General features: G+C 35.8%; 1 protein-coding gene and 1 long non-coding RNA gene across 2 annotated transcripts in view; both read right to left on the minus strand.

The window, feature by feature from the left end:
* Positions 1-21,687, minus strand: part of LOC135081905 (nephrin-like) — a 183,528-nt gene extending 161,841 nt beyond the window's left edge. Inside the window, exon 1 of the mRNA XM_063976686.1 lies at positions 21,542-21,687. The gene's annotated coding sequence lies outside the window, so the exon portion shown is untranslated. The remainder of the gene's footprint in view (positions 1-21,541) is intronic.
* On the minus strand, positions 2,227-3,730 carry LOC135081793 (uncharacterized). The gene is made up of 2 exons (XR_010259271.1): positions 2,475-3,730; positions 2,227-2,389 (listed from the first exon to the last, which is right to left on the minus strand). It is a non-coding gene; the product is annotated as an uncharacterized LOC135081793 (long non-coding RNA).
* Positions 21,688-24,371: the final 2,684 nt, after the last annotated feature.

Here is a 24,371-nt window from a genome sequence, read left to right on the forward strand (position 1 = left end):
TATTTAATTTTTATTCAGTGATACATAAAAAAACAACATTAGAAACAACATTCCCTAAATGTATACATATAGCGCAATACAAATGAAAAATTTGTGTTCGTCTTATTGGTAGTCCGAAATAAAAATAAAAAAAAAAAAAAAAAACAAAAAAAAATAAAAAAAAACAGTTAAAAATTTTTCAATAACAAATCTTCAAATTAAAAGTACTAACGAACTTTGTTAATTTCTTAGAAGTAAAACATTTTATAAAAATAAGATTAAACTTCCTTATACGAAAAACAACTGGATTAGTTTCTCGTGTTAAGGATTAAGATACAGGATAATTCTGTTTTTTTTAAACAAATTAAAATAAAGTTTCAAGAGCCCCACGTGTTAAGGATTAAAATACAGGATGATTCCACTGTTTTATTAAAACCTATTTAAATAAAGGTTCAAGAGCCCCGCCCACAGAGCACAGACACTAATAATTAATAGTAATCGAATCGTAGGGAATCGAAACCACGACCTTTCAGATGGTTAAGGCTGGTTTTAGTGTCACGCGGACTGTCAGTGCGGATCGCTCCGCACAGCCGACCTGTATGAACTGCTAGGGAGCGAGCGGTTCCTCCGGACCGCATTACTCTAAAACGCTCCCTAGAAGTTCATACAGATTGGCCGTGCGGAGCGGGTCCGCACCAAGCGGTCCGCGTGACACTAAAACCAGCCTAAGAGCAGTCTCCCGGCAAACGAAAGGTCGTGGAATCGACTCCCATTTTAATATTGTTACTTTTTTGCCTGCCGACAGCCCTAGCGCATCGTATGACGTCGGAAGCAGCGAAATTATGTCGGAAATATACTATACAACCTAATACGGCGGTCACAGCTCGCGAACCGTATTAACCCGCTAATACTGTAAAGTATGTTTTTAACGCACGCTCTTCTGGGCTAATGGGTGGAATGAATCAGACTTACTCGTATGACGCGAGCTTTTGTTCGTTTTCTGGACAAGCAAATAAATATTTTTGAACACAACACATTATACATTGACTAGCGGCCGCCTGCGACTTCGTACGCGTGGATCCCGTTTTACCTCCTTAGGGGTGGAGTTTCGTAATATCCTTTCTTAGCGGATGCCTACGTCATAACATCTACCTACATGTCAAATTTCAGCCCGATCCGTCCAGTGGTTTGGGCTGTGCGTTGATAGATCCACTATGTCAGTCAGCTACTTTTGAGTTATATGTATAAGATAGATGTATATTTCGTTGGAGCAGGAAAGTTCTGGAGTGGCGATCACGGGCCGGCCTCCTACTAGGTGGACCGACGATCTGGTAAAGGTTGCGGGAAGAGCCTGGATGCAAGCATCGCAGGACCGTTCATTGTGGAAAACCTTGGGGGAGGCCTTTGTCCAGCAGTGGACGTCTTTCCGCTGAAACGAACGAACATCATCATTTCAGCCATCCCAAGTAACACGCAATCTGTATATTCACTGAAGTTAAGATTGATTTACGTTTTAAAGTCAGACTATCACTTTAAATCAGTTTTGACTTAGTTTAAATGCTTTTGAGTAGAATGCGGTAAAATTTACAATGCATGAAGCTATTATATGGTCTAAAAAAATTAAGTTAATTGGCTTATAATCATACTAAAACATTAATTACTTTTAATATACAGCACCTTTAACAGCATTTACACTAACACAAAGGTTAAAACCGTATATTAGTAAATAAGAAAACCTAATGCATTAAATAAACGTTGTCGAAATATTCTATAGTGCATTCAGATATATTAACACATTTTACAGATTGAACGCATTTTTATGATCTTTTCTTATGCTTATTTACTGCTCAGCATTAGCCAAACATTTACTAAAGTTTTAGCTCTGTTATCTTCTTATTTTATTGTTACTTTAAAGCTTTTAGCACTATTTAGATAAATTAAAAAAATATTTTATTACTTTAGGTCATAATTTGGCCATAAAACCACGAGCCGTATGATTATATTCATTTGTGCGTTAGTAGGTCCTCTATATTCATTAGAAAATTTATGTCGAACGTGTCACGTTATTGACATGAATAAACAGTGGAAAAAGACTTAAGGCCGGGTTGCACCAACTTACTTTAAGAAACGTCAAAAATCTGTCAAACCCCATACAAAAAACATCGGTTATCGTCATAGTTACGGTCAAAGTTAGGTGGTGCAACTCAGCCTAAGAGAACAGGTAGAGTAAAGAGAAAGATAAAGACGGAATATTCAAACTTTATATTTGGTTTAAGAAATGCAAAACGTGTTCCAAAAAATGATACACCTCATACACAAAATACAGTACAATCGGTTGTTGTGTGAGTCAAGAAGTTCCGTAGAACATTCCTTCATCCCTTTCGGTCGTTTGCACTATTTTAAAAGGCATCTGAAAAAAAAACAAATAAGCTTATTTATGACTTAATAGAGAAGTAGTTACCTGAAAACTAAATAATTACCCGTATAACGCATACCCTTAAAAAAACGACTACAGCAACACTACTAACTAGTTACAAAAAGTTCCTTTAAATTATTACTATTACAATGAGCGAAAAATAAGATAGGTAGCTATATCGTGTTTCATTACAAATTACATTTGTAGTGATAATGATTTTATACTTAACACTTGTCAAACTAGGTACCTACCTAATTGGAGACAGATAAAATTGAAAGACGTGGAGTAGGGGATCATGACGTGATTAAAGGATTCTAAATTATTGTTTCGGTACCCTGATTAACACTAAAGCAATCCATTTTTATGACGTTTAAACCTAATGAACATTATAACATACCTAAAAAGTGTTACAGTAATGCTAAAGATATCACTTAGATATTTTATATGTAGGTTGAATGACTTAACCATTTTCTTTTTACTATAATAAGACTGACAACATTAAAAGACACTAGTTGAAAGTTTAAAACATTAATATTATCTGACGCCATTTGCTTTCTGTTTTCTCTAACATAGAAAATAAAATTATAATACACATATGCATGAAATACTACTTATTATCCTTTTCTTACAAGCGGAGTACCGATAGAAGCAATTTTATAAGTTAAAATTAATCAAATCGTTAAAAAAATCACAAAAAGTGTCATATGTCGATTCTAAATTTGTCCCTATTTTATTAAAAAAAGGATTTCTGTGAGGGCGCGTGAATTATAAACCACAAACATATATATATTTTCACATAAGACTAATACTCCCAGCTCATTTTCATTCTTGAAACAAAAAAAAAGATACTTACCTTATGATAAATTATTTTAAATAAAGACATTAAAACATCTCCTCACAACACCATTGCACTGCAATACTCTAAACGAAAAATAATCAAATCGGACAATAAAATGCGATAAGTTTTTTCGAATACTTTCAAACAAACAAAATAAAACGTTCAGCCTTAGAATAAAACGTAACTTTGGCATTGTAATTCTGAAAGCTGTTTCAAAGCTGTACTAACATCTAATAAAATGCTTTTTACATTAGAATATGCTGTCTAACAACTTTACTAATGTCTGTCTTTAATAACATTATAAGCGCTGGTTAGCAGCACTAATAATATTTAATAATGCTCAAAGCCGTATTATTTGGGGCCCAAATTGCGCTTACAAGACACTTATAGACTTTTATACGGCTGATATAGTGCTACATATGCTGCTCATATACTGCTCTGCACGTAGGTTCATGCTGTTGTACGCTTCTTATAATTGTGTTTTGTGTTACTTGGGATAGGACGTCCACTGCTGAACATAGGCCTCCCCCAAATGATTTCCATAATGACCGGTTGGTAGCGGCCTGCATCTTTATGAGGTCGTTGGTCCACCTTATACATAGGATGGTTGATAAAATGTTGGAATAACATGCTTAACCAAAAAATTAGATTTTGAGATTTCTCATAATTTTTTTGATTTGATTCTTTTCAAAACTTCAAATCAAAGTATGTCAAGGCCATACCCATAAAGAATATACCCTGTATACAGCTTTTGTTTTTGTAACTGACGGCAGTGGTCTGGTGGTTAGGAGTTTGAAACCCCGAAGCGGAGGGAACGCTAACAAATTGATAAAGAACCATTAATTATTAGTTGTTCATGTTTTGGTAATGGATTACAGGCTTAAATAGACATTATTGTTGTGAGATTAAGTTACAAAACTTCATAGCCAGCTTTTTACTTGACCAAAAATATCTGGAATATAAAGGAGCATCTTTATTTGACGGGTAGTTGACACCATTAAAAATGTTCCAGGGCACTACATTTCTGTCCTGAAAACCTAGTCAAACATCATAACCTACTGATACTGATGGGTCTACTGTAGCTCAAAAAGCTTCCCCAGAAAACGCCAAAGAGTTGAGTACTGCTCTCCAGATTATTTCATCCAGAACAGCCATGCGGCCGAGTGTATTATGGTTTCCCTACCTAAACGATTGTGCGGCGCTTCTTCTCAGCACTTGCCAAATGTTTGTCTCGAAGCGCTGGTAGGGCAAAAAAAGAATGAGACATGTATAGGAGCATTTGGCGACTTGTAAGTACTAATTAATTAATCTATCTATACAAATAAAGATAATTTTGATTTTGAAGAACATTTCCTCATAGTCTTGCCAGTAAAGCAGTTGTTAGACAACAAGTCATCATCATTATGGCTTTTAAAAGTCCACCAAACTTATTTATTTCTTTCATTGATAGTTATAGACCCTCTCTTAGAACGCCACAGAAAGCGGCTCCTATCCAGTTGCATCCACAACCTTTTAATCATCAGTCCACTGGGTTCCCTAACGACTTCTGTAAAATCTGACCAAAAGAAAGCTTATTCTCCTGTGTTATAATGCCAACCCATAGACTAGACTTGAATTCATTAAATTCACACATGCAGTGCATTTTTGAACAATATACGGTGGTCATGGTGAGATTAACGGTCTGGCAAACACGCGGACAGAAATATATGGTAATACCTCCTATCACCGGACGGCAGCGAGTGCTTATTTGCATTGTATTGAATGCGAGGGACATCGGGTGGGGCCTCAGTGTTAGCGACTAGAGCTACAACGGCACTATTGCGCAGGCCCCTCTTTCCCACTGGGCACTCTGGGCACATGCCTAGGGCCCTGTTCTCGTAAAAGACCTTTCTCAGATGAGAAGGGCCTCTCTTGATCCTTATGTGCCCAGGGCCCCTAGTAGGTTAAAGGCGGCCCTGCTATTGCAGGATCGATATCAAATCAAGGTAATCACTGTGTCACTTGATTTAGTTGTAAAAAGTGCCATTTTGCAACAAATATTTATAGTGTTTATACATAATAATATATCCAGTAGGCTGTGGAGATCCTTGAGGGAGGCCTTTATGCAGCTGTGGACGTCATTCATTTAGCTGAAACGAATGAAGCAGTCCTTGATATTTCAAGGACAGTCGTTTTATAGAACCTCGTATTTTAGCGGAAAATATTTCGCAACATGTTTTCTACTTAATTTAAAAATTGGTTATAGATAGAGTATAGTTCAGTGAAATTAAATTAGGTGTTTAGCCTTTCAAAAAAAATATTGATCTCACGCACTTAATTTTCACAGACTAATTCCACTTATCTGAACTCTTTCTACTAGATTCCTAATCCACACTAACTTTGCTAATTCATGAAATATAATTAGAAATAAACTCATCACCCTTCGCATTCCCGTGCATCCTCCATCGCATCCTTAATTAAGTTTGACGTAAAATTCGGTGCTTACAGCGTACCGAACTACATCAAAGACGCTCCCTAACTCCAAAGAATCAGCACGAAACTACTAAAGATTGAAAAGTTTAGTCTTTATGGAGTTAGTGCGCATTAAGAATGGGCGCACACTACGCGATTGAGTACGACTAAACGCAACTACAGGTTGCGAATGACATTTTTATTAATACCTGCACAAAGTTGAGGAAATAGGCCACAGTTATCACAAGACACTGTTAATGGAGGTAAACAATGTTGAAAGAAGATAAGAAGAATAAGAAATACCAGGTTTGGTACTTGTTATCAGGAAAACCTGGTTAATTACAATATTTGATGTCGAGATTCCGAAATGTAGGCCGGCAATCGCAGGGTGAGGATAAGGTGGACTAATGACCTTAAATAAAAATATCAGGATGTGAAAGGCAGGCCGCTTCTAATCAACCAATAACAAGAAAATCACTGGAAGATGCCTGTTCAGCAATGGACGTAGACGTATGGAAATGAAAATGCCGAAATTAACTATGATGATATTAGTGCATTGTGGTTCTGAAACTGAACGGCAGGTGTGCGAAATTGAACAAAACAATTATTTTGTCAGTCGTAATCTGCGATGCGTCTAGGCACCGAGCTGTCGCACTGCACGACGTCACAGTGTGCGCCCGCTCTGAAATTCACAAGATCACAGCTAAAACTTAATTAAATACTCAGCTCAAGTTAGGAGACGAATTTCGTCTTACATGTTTTAGGATTTACGTAAAATCGAGGCATGAAACTTGTGCATTAAGTGTAATGCCTTTATAGGGGTGTAAAGAACAGAAATTAGATTCGTCGTATGTTTTAATTCAGGCGGTCATGACCCAAAGCGGCAATGCACCGCACCGTATAAACTGCACTTCGTCGTAGCGCGTTGCACGACTTCAGGATTTATCATATGAATAATATTGCATAGGTACCGGGTGTAACGATAGTTTATAAAAATTTAATAGTGACTTCAGATCACTGTGCTGTTGATATCATGAGTATTATTTACTACTTTACTATGGATATCAAAGACAAAATTCTCCCTCAACCCCTAACTCAATCATCATTTTTGTAGCAAAAAACGCTTAGGTAACAAAACAACCTAAGATAAAAAGATTTTCATGGGACTAATTTTTTAAGAGCGCTGCAGAACAGTCATTACCTACTTTGTTGCAAAAAAATGGAATCACAAAAATCTAAGATAAGTTTTTTTTGGTACAAAGTTTTTTAAGATTTTTTTATCCTATGCTTTACTTCTGTACTTCTTTATTTCTGATGTAGATAGACATACTAGTGCCTTTTAAACTACAAACTTTTAGTCCGTGAATCTTCAGGGAAAACGATACATTAGTATTCAACTCAACCGCTTGGTAAACTCTATAAGCTTATGCGAACCTGTCACACACACCCTGTATAATATGTCTAGACTAGAGAAATGTGCTGAAATTGTTTTGGAGAAAACCAACAACATAATATTATTATTATACAAAGTCCTTAGCCAAAGCGTGCGTACAATATGAGATTAATAATATTCTGACTAATTGTTAGAGAAATCTAATTTGTGATATTATGTTAGACATTGTATTGTCTATAAAATATATTAATGACTAGCTTTCCGCCCGCGGCTTCTCCCGCGTGGAATTTTGTATGTCACAGAAAAACTTTATGGCGCGCGTCCCTGTTTCAAAAACCGGAATTAAAACTATTCCATATCCTTTCCCGGGACTAACACTATCTCTATGCCAAATTTCATCAAAATCGGTTCAATGGTTAAGGCGTGAGAGCGACACTGACAGACAGAGTTACTTTCGCATTTATAATATTAGTAGGGATTACTCTGTGGCTGCTGAGAATCAGCTATGTAGATGTTAATACAGGTGGTTATTAATGTCTCATGAATAGCATAAATTAATTGTGCGAGCAAACATAATTCGTTAAGACATCTAAACCAATTTTACGTTTTAATTTTAGTTGTGTGATATATTGATAGAGATGTAGATTGTAGGTACATCAACTATGTACTTACGTAACTAAGCTTACTTTTGGGGGTGAAATAGATGATTAAATTTTGCAAGGGGAATCAACCATCATTACAAAAGTTAAACTCATAAGTATTTACTTTTGGTAAGAAATATAAATTCAGGGTTTTAGATCGGGGAACACGCATTCTCTCGTAATCTGCTGGTAATTTATACAGGGTGACTTTGAAATCGTTGGCATCCTTTTAAAATAAGACTACTCATGATACATTCCCCAAATATGAGACAAATCAATAAGTTAAAATTTCAATGTTTAAAATCTTTTACAGACAACAGCACATCAATCTTTTAATACTGTGGCATCTTATTTTGATGTATTAAGTGTTATTTTGCAACAATAGTTTTAATTAAACTCTTTATAAGAGCACATTAATACAAATACAAAGTAAAAATAATGACATAAAATCTCATTGTATTTGTCTCATATTTGGAGAATGCACTATGTATCACGAGTAGTGTCTTATATTAAAAGGATGCTAACGATTTGAAAGTCACCCTGTATAAGTAGAATATCAGATAACAATATTTAGGGATTTCATAAGACATTGGGAACAATCCAAGAAAATAAGCGTGGACGGACAACGCTAACGCTACTGACAACGCCACTCTTGTAGCGGAGTTTTGGGCTGACACTGTGTAGATTTATTGTCGACACGACAATAAGAATAAGCGTGGAGCTGCCTTATTACCAAGCTTCCCGCCCGCGGCTTCGCCCGCGTAGAATTTTGTCTGTCACAGAAAACCTTAATCGCGCGCGTCCCTGTTTAAAAAACTGTTTAAAAAACCAGGATAAAAACTATCCTATGTCCTTTCCCGGGACTCAAACTATCTCTAAGTCAAATTTCATCAAAATCTGTTCAGTGGTTTAGGCGTGAAAGCAAGACAGACAGAGTTACTTTCGCATTTATAATATTAGTATAGATAGATTAATTCTCCAAAACGCTACCGCTCATAGACCCGCTGATGCCGACAATGCAAATTCACGGCCGTCAGGCATATTCGTCAGTTTTATAGTTAGACCCATTTTTCAGGCTTTTCCGATGGCTAAAAAATTTTAGAATGATAAACTTGTTTATGAACAAGTTATTGTCAGGTGGAAATAAATTTTGCGATGCAGAATAGCTCTTACCTAAAATAAATAAGAGAGTCTTTTGTATGTATCTTTTTTGTATTTTGACCAGATTTTGGGACCAGAAGTGGGACGTCCACCTACAAGGTGGACCGACGACATCGTAAAGGTAGCAGGGAAACGCTGGACGCAGGCCGCTACCAATCGATGAACGTGGAAAGCATTAGAGGAGGCCTATGTTCAGCAGTGGACGTCCTATGGCTGACATGATGATGATGATGATGACCAGATTTTTCGTTTAATTTTATCATCATCGTAGTACATAATCAGTCCACTCTCATTTTAGTCAAAAGATGTGACATAAGAATGATCTCCCAGTTATTTCATCCAATCGCTACCAGCTCAACTCATGAGGTTGTTATGCCCGTATTCACAAACGATGCTTGCTTAAGTGAAGCAGCAAATCGAACGCACAGCGTTGAATAGAGCTCAGTGATTGCTTCGTGTCACTGGCATCATAGTAATGTTTGTGAATACGGGCGTTAGTCTATCGAGCAGGAGGATGTCGTATCTATACAGTGTGAGTCACGTTAAAGTGTACATATGAAAATAAATGAAACTAGACCTATTTTCATTGACAAAAAAGAGGTCAAAAATTATTTGAGATTTTTTTAAAAAATTTTATAGAATTTATTTTCTTCCAATTACTTATTGTAAAGAAAACGTAATAACTTTTAAACTAAGCGGTATATCCTGATAAAATAAAAACAGTAATAATGGTAAAAACAGGCAATACTAAAAAAATATTTAAAACACACAAAAAAGGCCAACAAATAATAAAAAATGATACTTTTTGAAAAAAATCTGCTTTTAAATTCGTGTTTTTTTTTTGTTATTTGATAAATTTCTCAAAAAAATGCCCCTATAACAAGTAGTTTTTATTACTTTTTATTATTCTCTATCGTATTACCTTCGTAAAACCAAAAATCGCATGTCTCTATCCCTATTACAACGTTTGCAATGATCGTTTGAACTAAGCCTCTCCGGGCGCGCCATTCAACGCTTCGTTAACAACGAAACTGAAAATGGCTCTAGATTTGTAATTTTGATAAAGACAAGTTAGATTTCAAATAAAAACAAAAGATTTCGAAGTAAAATAATCATTTTAGTTAAAATTAAAATTGTCTCTACCTGTAGCGGAGAATAATGTTGTAGCAGGCCTTTGTTCAAACGATCACAGCAAATGTTGTGATAGGGATAGAGACATGAAATTTTTGGTTTTACAAAGATAATATGATAGAAAATAATAAAAAGTAATAAAAACCACTAGTTATAGGGGCATTTTTTGGAGAAAATTATCAAATAACCAAAAAAATACGAATTTATAAGCAGATTTTTTTCAAAAAGTATCATTTTTTATTATTTGTTGGCATTTTTTGTGTATTTTATGTATTTTTTTAGTATTGCCTGTTATTTAGCATTATTACTGCTTTTATTTTATCAGGATATACCGCTTAGTTTTAAAGTTATTACGTTTTCTTAACAATAGGTATTTGGAAGAAAAAAAATTCTATAAAAAATTAAAAAAAAATCTCCAAAATTTTTTGACCTCTTTTTTGTCGATAAAAATAGGTCTAGTTTCATCTATTTTCATATGTACACTTTAACGTGACTCACACTGTATTTGCTGAGACGTAGTATCTCTCGTTTACCATCTTTTATGAGTTCTGAGATAGATATGGGCCAACAACAACATATTTTCATTACCCGACTGCACTAGAAGGAGGGTTCGTTCGTTTCAGCCGAATGACGTCCACTGCTGGACAAAGGCCTCCCTCAAAGATTTCTACAAAGACCGGTCCTGCGCCGCCCGCATCCAGGTACCTCCTGCGACCTTCACCAGGAGGAAAGGAGGGTTAATAAACGAATACCATTTTAGAACCAGTTCACACTTTTTTAGCGTGCAAACCGCCTCTGTGGTCTAGTGGTAAGACCACCTGCTTCAGACGCAGAGGTCCCGGGTTCGATTCCCAGTGGGGGCAGTTTTTTCTGTTCGGTTTGGTTGGTGGTAGGGCTTGTTCTAAGTCCGCCTGGCTAGCTACCACCATCTTACCTAAGTCTGTCGCCATAACAACAATGTTAACAGCATTGTTATGTTCCGGCAGTTAAAGGTAAGATAGCCAGTTCCTCCGTGGTTGAGGATTCCGGGTGAAGCTCGCTTCCACCTTCGGCCTGATCATCACTTACCATCTGGTGAGATACAGGCCAAGAACTTCCTCGTTGTGGATAAAAAAAAACCAAAAGTTGTTCAAATTACGTCGGAACTGGGAACGTTACACAAACGTTAGAAAAACATGGAATATGTTGAGTACAATACGTGATCAAAATCGATCGAATCAAATGCGATTCCCCGATACATTTAAGACGATTTCTTTACACATTTCCAAGGCTGATTTCCAGAAGCCTCCAGAGATTTCGCCAAACTTTTATTGTGCGTTAGAGCCACAATATCGTAAGTTACTCGAATACATTTTTGTATTTCTTACGGGGAAAATGACAAAGCACAAGGTTGTGACGTCTTTTTGGGTTCTGTATGTTTTTTTAAAGACTCATCTATGGTTCCGACAGACTGGAATAAAACCACTCACACTCTTTTCGTGGTTGACAAAAATGTGACTAGACGCGTGAAGAGTGAAAGCCAAATCCGTAATTTGCTTTTAAATTATTGAGGGTTGTGCTCCTGCAGTGGAGACTAACTTGATGACGATGATGACGATGATGACGATTAGTTTTTGTCTTAGTTGCCTGATAGAGCACATCAATTTGATATAAAACACTGCACATACTTACCTATTGGTTTGCAGTTTTGGAAAGTAGAATATTATAGAGCAATGCAAATTGAAGAAATATTACACATGCTATCAATTAATTGTGGGTTTGCGTACTGAACTAAATACAGTGTTAGCCGCGGTTGCGTATTCAATTCCCTCTGGGGACAAATGTTGATGTAACATCATATTGTAACAACTAGGTAGGAATATTAATAATTTCCCGAGATACGGATTTTAGTATTATTTTATAAGCATCTAGTGGCCATAGCCAAGTTTGGATTAGTCATTAAGGTAACCACATTTTAAGATAAAAGCTTGTAATAAACTGAGATTTTTCACCTGAAAGAAAACCTATTGTTAGCACATTACAAACTTGCTTCTGGGTCAGTCAACTGCAGTACTGGTTCAGGCAACTAACTATTAATTAATAATGTAAAGCATCACTAATTACCCAGATAGCATCATGACAAAAGACAAAGACAAAGACAAAGACATTTATTTGCAAAGAATAGGTTGATACAGATAGTGTTGTAAATACAAAGTGCTCTATTCTGCTAAAATACATTATCATGCAAATTTTTGTCTAGAAATTCCTGAACACTGTAAAAGCAGGAAGTGGTTAGCCATTCCCTAAGCTTTCTGGTCATTACTTTTGCAGGACCTATTTTAAATCTTTCAGGAATTTTTTTATAAACCTTAATGCACATAGAATAACAATTTTTATGACAAAGTGCGATTTTTGGGCAGAAGTCAAATACTAGTCTATTTGCTGACCTTGTGTTTCTCGGGTATACCTCAGCAGCAGTTTTAAACAATTTTGGATGTTGTGTTACAAATTTGTAAATTTCAAGTATGTACATCCCGGGAACAGTGAGTATGCCTAGTTTCACAAATAATGGTTTACATGTTTCAAAGGGCCCTTTACAACATAGAGCTCGTATGCATTTTTTCTGAGCTATGAAAACCCTTTGTATATCGGTACCATTTCCCCAAAGTATGAGCCCATAGCTTATAACAGAAGCAACATATCCGTAGTAGGCACTTAACGATACACTCAGAGAAGTAATTCTAGTCAATCTTCGAAGGACGTAAACAAATCTATTAATTTTTTTACACACATTGTCAATATGGCATGAAAAGTTTAAGTTTTTGTCCAATAAGATACCTAAAAATGTCAAATTATTTACGTGGTCCAAGGTTATTTCATTATTATAATTTATGTCCATTTTAATTTCTTTACGTCCTTTTACATTAAATTGTATATATTTAGTTTTAGCTAAATTAGCAGTCAGATTATTAAGGTTTAGCCATTTCATTATGTCATTTATAGTATTGTTAATGTCATATTCATAAAGATTTAATTTGTCAGCGTTACATTTGATTATTACGGAAAGGTCATCTGCAAATAAAATACACCATCACCTACCCAAAAAAGTAGTTTCTGTCATTTGTCGTCTCCGTTTGGGTCATGCATGTACTCCAGTTCACCTAAACAAAATTCGAGTGAAAGATAGTGCTCTGCTGACCACATATTTTTAAACTGTCCCAGGGTAGGCGCGTCGGTATACAAAATCAAAAAATCAAAATCAAAAATATTTATTCAGTTTAGACCACAAGTGGCACTTATGAACGTCAATAGAAAATAATAAAAAAAGAAAAGGTAGCCCTTATGGGGCACTTTACATGTCTCCTTATCTTTTGGGCCCTACCAGCGCTTCGAGACAAACATATGGCAAGTGCTGAGAAGAAACGCCGGAACAAACTCAGTCACCACTTATTGCCAGGAATTATCTAACGGTAAGAATAGTCAAATTTAAGTACATCAAATAATTATGTGCAGACTGAACGACTCCCTACCTCAAGACTTTCCCCGTCCTTGCAATCTTAAGTCAATCCTAGACTAGACTATACCTAATAGCACTCAACCCCAAGGTTTATAACTTTTTATACCGTGTAATGGCTATGCTCACGTGACATTGGCAAACGTGGAAACACAATAGCCATAGAGGAGAAGAAGAAGAAGAAGAAAATATGCTCCGTCACGTCATAATAATGTCAATGTCACCCCTCCCGTGCCGCTCCCATACCTCAGGCACTGACTAAGTTAAGCGGTAGGCCTATGACTATTACACTAAAAGCGCGCCCTGAAACTAAGTAATATGGTGACTACATAACGAATTAGCACACATAAATACATTACACATCATGTGTGTGACTCTGATGTTCTCTGGGTTTGTACTTTGTATTATTATCATTTCATTAATTTCATGTTTGTAGTTATGTAGGTACTTAAAGAATACTCGTAGTACCTACATAATATTTCTTCCTGGCAAAATATATTTTACTCAGTACTTTACGTCATTTAGCATCCTCTGTAGGAGGACGACTCTTTTTATTTAACCAATGTAGGCAAAAGGAAGGATTTGACCTACTATGTAAGTGTCTACATACTTCAGTTTGTGTTGATCTTAGGGAGCCCACAGACAAGCGACAGTGTCTCAGCTGTCACCGACTTAGTGACCGACGACAGATATTCAAATTAGACGACCGTCGCCGACGCATCACGTATACCGCCGATGGTCGCCGTCAGTCGCCGATGCAACGCGACTCTCGAAGACGGGCCACTAACTTATAAAGTAGAACTACCTACACTGAACCTGAACTGTCCTTTAATTGACACTGACAGGGGGGGCATCGTCAATAGCGGATCGCTAGTTCCGACTTTTGCCACGGTGGAAACCATGTAGTTGAACGAAGATGGTGGCGCCCTTCTGTCAGTGTCGTCGGTGGGACATTTCAGTGTAGTTCATCTTTACTCAGATTGTCAACATGTCATGACAGCAAAAGGCGCGAGTCGAAGACCGTCGCCTACCACTAAAAACCATCGCTTACGACATAATGTCGTTCGTCTCTTAGCAATCAAAACCACGCAGAGCGAAGTATCTGCTTATTTCATTGCCGAGATAGGGGTTCAAACGACAAAACGCTCCCCCCGTTGTATTAAACTTCACTGACAGAGTTATGATGTATTGTTGTCTTCAAATAATGCGGGCGCGATATTGTTTCCGCAAAGTGACGTGGAAGTAATAAAAAACTGAAATTCAGAACCCGAGTCAACGCGATTTGAGTCACATTTGTTGAGGTGGGGGTTAATGCGGAAAAAATTGTGTTGGGATATGTAAAGGGATTTTTTTGCTGTAAAAAGAAATTTTAGGATCATTTTTATTTGCTAGGCTTTTCAGTGATTCTACTTAAAATTCTTCAGTGGGAATTCTATTTTACAATGACGTCTTCTAGTTATTGAAATCAATGCCTAACTTTGAAATGATTTATGGCATTTTAACCACTCCACAAAAAGATTAATTTATTCTACTATATTTAAAAACCATTTTATTACATTATGATGTATTTTTACCCGACTGCGCCAGACAGAGGGTTATTGGGTATCTATTTCAAAAATACTAATATTTGAAGAACCAAATAAAAAAACCCAACAAATTGTTAATTAATAAAAAGGCTCATAACAAATTCCATTTAGCATTTCAGCTCGAATATCTTCGTCGCTTACTTCATTTAAATAATTAATTAGTCTTAAGCGACTCCGAAGCCTGCGAGTTAAAAATGGCGGGTCTAATCACTTTCTGATGTCCATTACGGCTGTGGATGATGAGGACGATTTAATAGGAATGTTAAGGGACATATGAGAGAGAGAATTTGTCAAAAAATCTAAATTGTAGGTGACTGACTGACATAGTGATCTATCAACGCACAGCCCAAACCACTGGACGGATCGGGCTGAAATTTGGCATGCAGGTAGATGTTATGACGTAGGCATCCGCTAAGAAAGGATTTTACTAAACTCCACCCCTAAGGGGGTAAAACGGGACCCACGCGTACGAAGTCGCGGGCGGCCGCTAGTTTATTTTATAAACCACTTATACTTAAGTGGCGGAGGACGGGACACATAGCTCGAAGAGCTGATGGCCGCTGGGGCAGAAAAGTTCTCGAGTGGCAACCACGGTCTGGAAGACAAATGGATTATGGATTAAGAGCTAGTGAACGCCAGACCTACTTTATTTTATAAAAGCTGAAAGTTTGTCAACGCATGCTCCCATTATAGAGGTAAGAACGTTGGTGCATAATGAAGTTTGGGTCATCGTGGCCTTGGCAGCTATCCTAAAATGATTATCTGGCAAAGGGTTGGCGCGGTCAAAACTATCTGGCTGATGAAGAAACAATATTTACCTAATTATTGGCCAAATAACATCATACAATAACCCTCCTTCTGGCGCAGTCGAGTAAAAACCAGCTATTATGGTATAACGACTTTTTGCCCACTTCGGGTGTCATGAACTATTTGAGGCTGACTGTAGGTAGGTACCTACACTACGAATTCTGACATTAGTGAACCGTTACCAAACATCGATGTTACTATTTGTATAGACCCCTAAATGCCAAGCCAAATAAAATATTCTCGTATCGATCTAGAAAACCGACAAAAATACTTGGCACGTGCGCTTAAGTATTCTTAAAGGACATTTAAGTAGGAGTAATAATATGTTCCGTTGGTGTTATCGACTTTGACTGATTGCCTTCGGACGTTTAAATGTTTAAAGATTTGTAATAGATGATGGATGGCCTGGTGGTGAAGTCAAAGGTTGTGGGTTTGAATCCCGGGAAAAGTAAAATTAAATATTGGTGTTAATGACCACGACCATTATATCTGTATTTAAAACTAGCCGCGACTTCGTACGCGTGGATCCCGTTTTACCCCCTTAGGGGTGGAGTTTCGTAAAATCCTTATCATGACTAACAAAATACTTTGGGGTGTATGAAAAAGTTAACAAGTGTTTATTCAGCTCTAAAGTTTTGGTAGCTTTGAATTCAATAAAAAGTTCAGTCAATAAAACTGACAAACAAAATGAAGTGCCTTTGCAAATATTTTACCATTCCTAAAAAGCTGTGTGTAAAGAAAATACACTTGGTTACAATTTTATTGCATTACGACTTCGTGCGTGCGGTTAACACATTATGTAGGTAGCCAGTGTCACGTAAATTATATTTCGTACATAACTTATAGGCTTTCCAATTTTATGGAAGAAGGATGGAAGAAACTGTACGTACTGTTTTGTAATTATCTATAGACAAATTAACATTATGTAGCTCTTTCGAACTTAAAAAAGTCTCGGACAATCGTAAAATAGGCTCTACAATATGAAAAACCTTTTTAAAGAGCAAAAGGACAAGAAAATCAAACTTTCCCTACATAAAAAATACGTTTAAACGCCATTTCATGGAACAACCTATTAACATTATTACGTCGTCTGACATCGATATAAGGTTTTACTCTAATTAGATGCTTGTCTAAATTATATATCAGCCATAATTAAATAAAGGTTAGTTCAGTTAATTAACTTTGGTAGAAATTACACCGAAATTAGTGGCTATTGAAACATAATTGCGGGTTATATTTTGAGTGGGGATAGATTTGTAACCTACACCCACACAGAGCTGTCAATGAGTAAGTTAAATGTCAAACATCAAGATGCAATTATCGCAATAATCATGTGATGCCTTCCAAAAATCTTAAGGCAATTTAGACTGAAAATTGAATATATTTTTTGAATAAAAACAGAAGCAAATTACACTCATGTGCCGAGGATGCTTACCTACATTATTACAGTAAATTACAAAAAATAACGTGATATAAAATGAAAACCAGCATTCAAAATACAGAAGTGAATTACAGGAAAATCCATTGGTTTCAGCTCATGTTATTTATTTAAAATTAACATCAATTAAAACAGTTTAAATGAAACAAAATAATGTATTAAAATAGTATTGCACCTCCGGCGACAATATCTAAAGATTTTCTTCTGACGCTAAGTACTTAAAGAGGACTCGTGAGGATCTCAGTTCTCACGTGTCCTCTTTAACAGATGGATAGCGATTAATCATAATTTAACAGTTTTATAACCATAAAAGTTGGCTCAATCTCTACCTGTCGCTTTAAGAAGAGACACTGGATCCTTCTAAAGACACATTTTGGAGTAAAAAAAACCTTTCCTTTAATGAAATAAAGTTTAAAACTAGGCTTTCTAATGGTACCAACATTGGTAGGAAGTAAGAGATGTATACATTTGCAAGTGCTTGTCGCGGGAGGTGCGATTTATTTGACGCCGAGTGTATTTCTGCCTTAATACTTATTATATTAAATTATATGTCCTTGATTTCGTCTTAAGTAAAGCCTTGTTCTTACATTATCATCTAAGTATAAGCAGTATTTACACAAACAGAACATATTTTTCAGTGACTCTAATTATTTATTTTCCTGTCAGTTCTTTACATCCTGTATATTTTGTCTCAAGATCGTGCGAGTTACAAACAAAAGCCTTGAATTTGTGTACTTAAAAAGCTTTGATGTGTACCAAACAATGAGCAGGATAATTAATTATTTCGCTAAGATACATACTGGATCCCGATTTAATTAATATAATACCGAGAAAACCTTTCGTTTAAGGAGGTTGATTCGAAAATCGACCTCGTAACCTTCTATGGTTTTATTAACCATTTTTAAAGAAGTTGTAAGAAGTGTTGAAAATACAGGGTTGCAAGAAAATATACTTTTTTAAATGTTGGTATTAGGTAGAAACAAATTGTTATAAAAAGTGTTCATATACTTAATAAGTAATTTATTAATATTGTTCGAGGTGATACACTTGAAAAATATTTTTTTCCCAAAACATCGTTCGTTCGTTCGTTTCAGCCGAATGACGTCCACTGCTGGACAAAGGCCTCTCCCAAAGGAGAGAGACAGATATTCCTATTCATCCCCAAAACATATTCCTATTTTATTTTATTAATTAAAAAGAAGACATGTAGGTAAATAAGAATTCTGCCTTAAGCGTGCTCCTTTTATGGGCTATGATTCTACGTGGCATGTAGATTTTGTTTTTCAAAATACATTGATTGATACTACAATACACTAGAGACTTTGTGAATTACTTCTCACAAATCGTTAAATGCTCTTAAGGAGCCTAAACATGTCTCATTCTTTTTTTGCCCAACCAGTAAATAGTAAGTAGGTACTAGCTTTCCGCCCGCGGCTTCGCACGCGTGGAATTTTGTCTGTCACAGAAAAACTTTATCACGCGCGTCCCTGTTTCAAAAACCGGGATAAAAACTATCCTATATCCTTTCCCGGGACTCAAACTATCTCTATGTCAAATTTCATCAAAATCGGTTCAGTGGTTTAGGCGTGAAAGCAAGACAAGACAAGACAGATAGAAGAGGATATAATATATTCATACGAAAACACGTATAATAACTACAAACGGGTTAAAAATATCATGAACGATTTTCTACGAATAGGTAGAGGTATTCGAATAGGAGGAAAAATTACCTTTATTCGTTCGCGAAAACGTTTGTAAGGTGTAATGTCTAAATACCGATCGGATATTGGAAATTCTTGACAGACAAAATTCTTTACTAGGTATTTCTGTTTAACAGAGACTTACTTTTATATAATAGGGTAAACCGTATAGCTATTGCCCACTTAAAGATTTCAAACACATTGAGATGAAAAATTAAAGAAAGTATTTTAATTATCGACCATTTATGACTTTTTTCTTATACCTCAATAAACTGTTAAACAGAATATTAACAGTTTTTAGTTAAAACTTACGTAACTTAGAAAATATTGAAATAAATTTAAAATCCTCCAAAAAGTACAGTCATTGCCCATTACTTACACTAATTGCCCACATCAAATCACAGTAATTGCCCAGTATCTTAAAACAAAATAATCCATTTTAAAATGTCAAAACAGACTTTAAATAAACAAAACAAAACATTAAACTTGAATTCTAGTAGTACAGTCTTCAAAATTTCAAAATAAATTGCGTTTGGCCTTATTAACATATTATCAAATATTTCTTGAGCTGATGTTGACGAGTCAGAATCGGTAGAGACAGAATCATCTACTTCAAAACATAGATGACGCAAAAATTTGAATTTTATATGTATTTATTTTTTTATCTTCTTTGATATCAGTTCAAGTGGTTGCTCAGAATGCTCAATTATTAGCTGTTGGTTATTCTTCCCTAAAGTTGTATCTATTTCCTTACAATTAACATTTTCACTAGTAGATTTAACGAAGGATTTTCATTTTTTGTATTTGCGTTTGAATTTTTATAAATTTTTTCAAGCCCAACCATATTTTTCAGCAATTTATCTTGTAGATAAATTGTTGGATAAATCTTGTACAGCTTCGATCGCTGTTTGCAAAATTTTTATGCTATATTGAATTTTTCGAGTCTTTGGCATACTGAAAATGAAACATTAAAAGCCATTTCAATATTTATGCCTGTAAATTGCAAAACAAGTCTAGCAATGAGCAACTTAAACACTGCTACTGCATGGTGGCAACACTCTAATAATAATTGCCCTGGGCAATAACTATACATTAACACATGGCAATAACTGAAATGATGGTGGGCAATAACTAAAAATATACAGATTTACGTGCAGTGATTACCCACCGTTAAAATGACCGTTAGAAATCAAATTTTATCAGTTATTTTCATTGATAATGGAGAAAACACTTATAATTTCATCATGACTATACACCATTAGTTGAATATTAAATAACTTGCAAAAAAAATTTAACCTCTAAGCAAGTAATTCCTTAGTAAAATTGTTAAAGTCTTTACCTGTTTGAGTAACATTTTCACCCGTCTTGACAAAATCCGCCATGACTGTTTTTTTTAGTGTTTCCTATTGTAAATTTTAAATCTACTGAACATTGATCTCGGAACCATCTACTTAGTAAATTCAAATCTAACTAGAGTGATTCAAAGTCAGCACCTGACAATATTATTCTTAAAGCGGGCAATCACTACCAGTGGGCAATCACTCTCTGGTTTACCCTAGTTTTCCTGAACGGTAAAACGATAGTCTTATAAGAGTTAAAAACTGTAAAATTAAGGCTTTAAAAGCGGCACCACAATCAGAAACTTACAATGTAGATTAAATTAAAAATCGCAAGCCAAATTACCTAGGTATCTATACTAATATTATAAAGCTGAAAAAATTGTTTGTTTGAACGCGCTAATCTCAGAAACTACTGGTCCGATTTGAAAAAATATTTTTATGGTGGATAGCCCATTTATCGAGAAAAGCTAAGGCTATAGGTACAGGGCGTTAGGTAAATAGGTTTATGTTTAGTTTTCATACAAATCTGATTTTATAAATTTTATTTTGTATGAAAATAAAAAAAAATAAATGATGGTATCAAATTTCTGACTTCACCATACTATTTATATCCATATGTTAACATGGGCTAGTGTCAGCTTATAACCCCATTTACCGAACACCCTGTATAACATCACCTTACAGCCAATATGGGACGATCAGTAACGAAAAATGTTACAAAAACGGGAAATATTATTCAAACTATTTTCACGCGTACAAAGTCGTGCGCTCACTAGTCTTGTTTAAAGTAGATTCTAGTAAAAATTTATGAATTCAAAACATTAGGAATCTTCAAGCAAATTTCTATAATCAAAATAAAATATTTTTCATGATACTAAACTAAAAAATAAACTTTGCTTGACCCCTCAAGAGCTAATCAATGGACTTTGATTAAAAAGTTTGATTACTTTAGCCCAAAGTTTAACAACGACTCGTCAAAAACAGAAATCATGTGTTTTAATTACGCCTCAATCGATAAACTAGAGCGTAAACTAATTCTAGTAAAAATCCCTATAATCAAACACAAATTACACAACCCAGTTCGTAATAAAATGTGCTTTTCCATGTCAAAGTTTCCCGACCATCAATTAAAAACAAAAAAGAAACGGATTGATTTAAACTACTTACACCAAAAAGAATCTGCACTACATTTTTCACACAGTCAAACTATAGCACTGAAATCAACACATTCAGCCAAACAGCGTTGCACTACGAAAAGTTAAACTACGATCGCGTGTTTCGGAACGTAAGAGCGCGCGGCCTCCTCCATCCGAAGTCCGATGCGCACTGATACAGTTTCACCTTTCGCGTACTCTTGTTCCGTAGTATTACCCCGCCAATTCAAAAACACCTACCCTCTTCTGAAAGTTACTTTCAGAAATAACGTCACAATTAGGTCGGGTAGCAGCAAGTTTTCACTGCTCGTTAGGCAGAGGTAAACAAGCTGGGTTATTTTTCTAGCTTACACCGGGCAATGTAGCTGATGTAACTAATGATGTACTTTCTGGTACATGTGCGGTTTAATTTCGCGTTTTTAGGACTTTTCAGGATGTAGGCGTAAATGGGCTGTGTCAGAATAAAATAAAAGTTATAGATACCTGAAATGAGTTACCCCTATTAGTAAATATTGTTGTCTGTGTCCCTGTTTCCAGGTTTGTTGTTTGGGACTATATTTATTCACATTATTATTAAATTAGTGTTTAATAGTTTTTTCATGGCGTAGTTGTTCAAACACTAAGATCAAAATGAAGGCTCTTTCCAAATAATCTAAATTGCCAACCCTAAAAGATAAACCAGTATACATTTTCACTAGATTATAATAGGTTTGGAATTGGAATCCCACAGGGAGCATTTTGTTGTTTGAATTGAAAGCCCTAAAATAAGCACAATAAACTTTGCTTAGTTTCGAACTAAGAACTGACTGTTGGTGAAGGAAGGCTAGAATTTTAACTAATTATTACAAAATAATTGGCACTAATTACAAAAAATACTGAAATTAAAAATGACAATGCCTCTATTACATACCCAAGTTGTTTCTTCAAATAATTCCATACACCATAACATACAAAACCAAAAAACTGCAGCTAAAATCAGTCTTTAGAAAATTGGTCAAACTGCGAATTTCCCACCGTTACAGCAACATTATCCCACCGTGTCTTTATTCCCAACTCGACAGTAGAAATGTCAACGACAGGCGAGATACACAGGATGTGCAATAATTATAGCGGGGCATTAGAGGATATTCACATCATTACGGGGCGTTCGCGGGACGTATTACCTATAAGACGTGTTGGTTGATTTCCACTATGTAATAGAAACGTAAGCTCCACATACTCGTACGCCCCGGAGTAATGTGAACAGCTTTGTTTATGCAACCCAAACTATAGCGTTTAATTAACGTTTTGAGGGTAGTGTTTTAGAAAAAATGACTTTTCTATTCGTTTTAGGTATATAGTAATCATTCAAAACAGATTCCCGAGAAACAAAATGTCGCTGGTTCAATTTAATTATGGCAGTCAATTTTTTAAAGGTAAAAAAACCATTTTGGGAGAAAAACTCACACGATAAAGTATTATGTATCATGCTGTATATTTTGAGACAAAACTGAAACTTAAATGGCACTCTTCGCCATTTTAAAATGTCTACGTCAAACTGATTTCCAAACCGGAGTAATCTGGATTTTTCCGGTTTATCTTTGGACTAAAATGGTAGCTGTCATTCGTAGAGAGACTGAAATTTTAAAGTAAAATGCGTTTTCTCATTGTGACAGCGCGCCGTCACTTCTGTTGAGTTTTGATTGCAATCTAAATATACTTAAATAACTCAAAAGTAACTGACTGATTGACTGACTCACTCACTGCGGGCGCGCGTCGCACAGTCGCGACAGCAATATAATTACACGCAAGCGATAAGGATGGGTAGCTTGGGGTCATTGGACGGGATTCTACGTGCTCACGGACCAGGCTTTAGTTTGAATATTCCGCACATTTTTCTTTCATATCTTCGAGCCCTGATTCATTAAAGCACTTCGAATGTGACATGAATTTATAAATGGGCTGGTCTCAATAAATTGCTAGTAGGTATACAATTACGTTACAGATTGAAAATACTTGTAGATGTTACAAGTAAGTTGACGTCACGCTCTGTAAAATTATTTGATTTTGTAAGAATAAATATTATTTAGCGCTAAAAAAACTATACTGATTCGCAATATTGTTGTCAAATCAAGACGAAACAAGCTGCGCCTTGACTTATTACAGCGCTAATAAGTCGCAGCGACTTGTCTCAAGACTCGTCGCGTTACAACTTCAGCAGCTCGTTACTAACTGGTCGCGGAGATAGCTTGAAAAAACCTGGAGTATTTGCTGGAAACGCTTATTGCGGTGTTAAGATATGCATTGATACATATTTACAATATATGGCTAACTAGCTTTCCGCCCGCGGCTTCGCTCGCGTGGAATTTTGTCTGTCACAGAAAAACTTTATCGCACACGTCCCTGTTTCAAAAACCGGGATAAAAACTATCCTATGTCCATTCCCGGGACTCAAACTATCTCTATGCCAAATTTCATCAAAATCGGTCCAGTGGTTTAGGCGTGTCAGACAGACAGAGTTACTTTCGCATTTATAATATTAGTATAGATTTACACGGCTGACCTAGCGAATTACGTACCGCCTATGTTTATCAGAAATAATGTAGGATTCCAATGATGAAAAAACTTTTTCAAATCATTCTAGTAATTTCGGAGCCTATTCAATACAAACAAGGGGTACAATTACAATGCTGACGTCACTTACTCAAAATATCATAGTTACTATTTCAGTTTGTTTTGAAGGTGAACTACACCCTAACTAAAACATAAAAAGTATCACCCATATTTCAACCCCACTAGAAAAATCAAAACAACTCAAAAACCATAACCCATGGCGCAGTCGGGTAAACACAAGCAGTGTTATT

Source organism: Ostrinia nubilalis, chromosome 20 (assembly GCF_963855985.1).
Source record: "Ostrinia nubilalis chromosome 20, ilOstNubi1.1, whole genome shotgun sequence".
NCBI classification, from domain to species: domain Eukaryota; kingdom Metazoa; phylum Arthropoda; class Insecta; order Lepidoptera; family Crambidae; genus Ostrinia; species Ostrinia nubilalis.